The sequence below is a fragment of the Condylura cristata genome, unplaced genomic scaffold (genome assembly GCF_000260355.1).
Source record: "Condylura cristata isolate star-nosed mole 26May11 unplaced genomic scaffold, ConCri1.0 scaffold00007, whole genome shotgun sequence".
In the NCBI taxonomy this organism is placed as follows: domain Eukaryota; kingdom Metazoa; phylum Chordata; class Mammalia; order Eulipotyphla; family Talpidae; genus Condylura; species Condylura cristata.
Genome location: NW_004567108.1, coordinates 9,508,229 through 9,513,026, shown reverse-complemented (window position 1 = coordinate 9,513,026; position 4,798 = coordinate 9,508,229).

Below are 4,798 nucleotides of genomic sequence, written 5' to 3'. Positions count from 1 at the left end.
ATCGAACTCATGCGTTGGTGGCTTTAGCTTCTCAGTGCAGTGCTTTAACCCGCTGCGCCACCAGGGAGGGACAAGTACTATTGGTTTTGTGATAACATTTATGAGTTACACTTGTTTTTTTTTTTTCATTTTATGTTTACATTTATTTCTTTTCTTAATGAAGATACATTTATAACACTGGAACAAAGTGATATTCCATTGTATGAATATTTAGATTGTACATAGTTGGTTGTAAATTATGTAAGGTTGCTGTAAATTTTTAAGGGTCAAATACTTTTTATTTGGTTCCTAAAGACTATAGTGTTTACTATTTTAATTATTTTTTAAATAATTACTTATGCATACAGCACTGGGGTACAAGCCAGAGGTGTGGTCCGTGGGGAGGGTGAGATGATTCATCACAGACAGAGTGGGGAGCAGGATAGGCAGATTGACTGAAGTATACTGATGATGGAGGCAATGGGTGAGACAGGACAGGTCTGCTTTGTGTGAGGGTCACCTCCCTGGTCAGGGATTGAACTCGTGGTGCAGTAGGTACCAGTAGCTTCATAGTGTTGCACTTTAACCTACCGTATCACCAGGGAGGGTCTGTATACTATTTTATATTACCATTTATTCCTGTCTCAAAACAATGTACAATCTACATGCCAACCATTATCTGTTGAATGGACTATCAAAGTATTAGTCATTTAATGACTAATATCAAGAAAATAATCAAGATGTTTTTATCTATTGAAATTAAGAATTGCAAAGTTGCTACATTTATATTTGTATTTTTATGGCAATGACAAAACTTTAGATACAAACATTAGAGTTTTGTTATTATGAAAAAGTTCTGAATTAAATTGCCAAATTTCAAATCCTGATTCAACTGATTACTATGTTTATGACCACTATATGCCACGTAACTTCTCTGTGACTTTGTTTTCTCATTTGTAAGCTGGAAAAAAATATTGTTACTACTTCACGTATGATGTGAATATGTAAGCAAAGTAGTTGACCTTCTGCCTGACATGGCAAATACTTAGTGGACATTAACATATTTATTATTAGTAATCATTATCACAGAGTTTTATTATTGTTATTATTAGATGATTAGTGAATTTTCTTGTTTCTGATACATGCTATGGCCTTGGTTTCTGTCCAGTTATTTTTAATCATCAACTCAGCCTGGACAGTTTAGCTGTTCTGCTTGAATATGCAACTGCAAATATTCACCACAGTTCTGGAAATGTACCTTTCCTTCCTGCTCCCTGGTATTGACGTAACTGTTATCCTAGGATATCAGATGGTAATCTATTTTATTGGACCCTATAATTTCAGTCACAGCTGAGGGGGACAGACGCATGTGCTTCTGATCCACTTCTTGCTCTTGTGGAATCACTTGAGTTGACATGACTTTTATTTGTTTTATGTGCTCAGGCTGTTTCCACTGAAAAGAAAGGTGGGAATCACTGTGTCTACATGTGCATATGCTTCAAAGGAGAGCTCAGTCTAGGTTAATAACTGAAGGGAATTTCTTGCTTTTGATGGGCCAATTCTGGCAGATTAACTGTATAATTCTCTAGAAATTCCAGTGGAGTTAAAGCATGTTACTCACAGTGACCACTTCATCAGCCCCTTAATGCTGACTCTGGGGGTCACCTGGAGCATCACCCCTGGTACTCAAATGCACATGAGCTTTTGCTGCTTTTGTTTTCAGGAGAATACAAGCAAGTGCCCAAATTTCTAAACTAAGCACTCTTAGTCTTTTTTCTTTCTTGCCTACCTCCATTGTTTGATAAATCCTCTCGATTTTTCTTATACAATTTCCTATGTATTTTTTTTTATTTTTTCAATCATTGCAATATAACAATAAGTACTATGTAGAAAATGGTAAAGGTGTTGAAAAATATATCATTTAGAAATATAAAGTGCCGGGCCCTCCCTGTGGCACAACAAGTTAAAGCACAGCACTGTGAAGCAATCACAGCCACTGCAGCAGGAGTTTGATCCCAGGCCATGGCGGTGACCCACATGGGGAGGTAGACCTCTCCTATGTCTCCTGCTGCTTCCCTCAGCAGTGTATTTCAGTGCATCTGCCTGTTCTTCTCCCTACTCTGTCTCTGATGAATCCTCTCACCCCTACCCCCCGCCACAACTCTGGCCCAGTTTTATATATGTATAAATAAATCTCTCTCTTTCTCTCTCTCTCTCTCTCTGTATACACACACACACACACACACACACACACACACACACACACAAAGTGCCTCTTATTTATTTATTTAAGAGTTGGGGTGCAGGTCAGTGGTGCAGAGGGTGAGAGGATACACCAAGACAGATAAGGGAACAGATGAGGCAGATGGAAGTGCAAAGCTGAAGTGAGCAACAGGAGGGATAGGAGAGGTCTGCTGTAACACAGGTGTCACCTCCCTAGTTGGGGATTGAGCTAGTGCTGCAGTGGCTGTGGCTGGCTTCGTAGTTCTGTGCTTTAACTGGTTGCCTCACCAGGGGGTCAGGTAGTCTCATCTTTTGTGGTTGTCTTAGTGTCAGAAGAGAAAGTGGTGATCACACCTTATTCTTCAGACTCATCACTGGATTTTCCAGACATCTCTTCCTCAAGGAAGGCTGCACATTCCTGTTCACACTGATGGCACATTTAAGATAATATAAACAGAAGGAATGTTTATCACTTCTAAGCAAGAGTTGTTGTTTTAGCGATAATTTCTTTTTTATATATTTATTTTTCCTGCCACACTGTCATAAATGTACCTTCAACCTGGAGAGGTCTGGGCTAAAGAAGCTGTGATGCAAAACTAGTTGAATAATAATAGACATGTTAAGGAGACGACACTTGTCAAGAGATAATGGCAAATATCCAGGGAGAAGGGGTGAAAGTCTGAATCAAAAGAATAAAGATTGTGGCTAAAATAAATTATAAAATGATGATGTTTATGTGCTTACGAAGTCAAGTAGGCTTGGGATGGTTGTGGAAAGCAGTAAATGCCAGGGATATTATTCAAAGTAAATACGTTATTTTTTAAAAAATCAACACATGACACACACACAAAGGCTTGAGTTTTTCAGGCTCAAGGTTTGTTTAAGGGCACAAAGTCAGTCAGGAATGTCTTATATTGAACTCCTTGTCCAGAACTTCCTGTTTAGTACGCCCTGAAATACACGGTTGTGTTTTAGTCTTCTTTAGGGACCAGATCTTAACCACTTTCCAGTTATTTTTTATGACCAGCTAAAGTCTCACCTCTTCCATTTTCCAAATTAAAAAAAATAAAAGTCAAGTTGATGGAATTTGTTGACTCATTGGATGTGGGTGCAAGGGTGACCAATATCTGAATTCTGGCCCATATTCCATCATGTTGTAAATTTTTCCAGCATTGTGATGAATTCCTTTGTTTACAGCCTGTTTTTTCCTTGCCAATAATCTTATAGCACAATTCTGATGATGTCATTCAATTTTAAACAGTCTTCCATGGCTCCCCATTGCTAAATAATTAAATTCTTTCTCTTTAGCCCTTTGTACCTGTTATATATATATATATATATATATGTGTATATATATATACATATATATATATACACATATATACACACATATACATATATATGCATATATATAAATATATACATTTATTTTCTAGATTTTTCAAAACATTTTAAAATAATTTATTTATCTATATAAATTTTACAGCATTGTCCATTGTTTCACAATGTTTGCTTTCTTTTCTCAGGTCTATACATATATATTCTCCAAAGAATTCCCACCACCAGTTTACTTGTGCATCATCACCCCAGTCCCCCCAGTGTGTTCTTCCCACCCTTGTTTTGATCCCTGCCCCCCACCCTCTCCTGCAGAATGTCTCTGATTCATAGTTGTCTGTTCATTTTCTTTTAAAACATTCTTTAAAGAAACTCTAATGGTTTTATTGCTCTTTCCCCAAAATCATTTTTGTATTTTCAGTTAGATGCCTTGCTATCATCTTTGTTTTTACATTATTCCCTCACTTCTAATTACTTTAATTTCTGCTTATACTCACTTCCTTTAGCTAGAATAGTCTAAGTTATTTAGTGGTAAAAGACAAACCGAATCTCAGCAAAAGGTCAATTACTCTCTCGCCCAGTATGTTCATCTTAGAGACACCAATATTCTCTTCATTCAATAACCCAGACTGATAGAAAAGCCTGTATGAAGTAGAAACAATCTTTCATTTATGATTCAATATTCTGCTTGGAAGTAGCAATGCTATCACCCATTCATCTTTCAAAGCAAGTCACATATTAAGATTGGAGAATGTATATCCCTCTGTCAGTGTGAAACGGCAAAAATATTTTTAAAAACATACACCGATTTAATTGACTGCATTATCATTCATTTTCAACTTATTCCAAAGCACACTGATTTTATTCACTTTATCTTATCCGCCCCAGTTTCAAATGTTAGTTATTTTTCAACTCTTGCCATCTGCACTAATCATGCAACACACTTTATAGCAGAATAGGCAGAGGTTAACAGATTTTCCTAAGGGACAGAGAACACATCTTTTAGGATTTGGGCCATGGTGTCTGTGGCAACCACTCAACTGCCATTATGATACAAAATCACATTTTTGCTTTTTCTTCAAACAAGCCAGTTGGGGCCCTCCCTGTTGGTGCAAGGAGTTAAGTCTCAGCACTATGACTCTATCAGCACTCACTGAAGCAGGAGTTTGATCCCAGGCCAGGGAAGGAGCTGACCCACATGGAGCAGCAGACCTCTCCTGTCTCGCCTCTGCTCCCCTCAGCAGTGTATCTCAGTAAATCT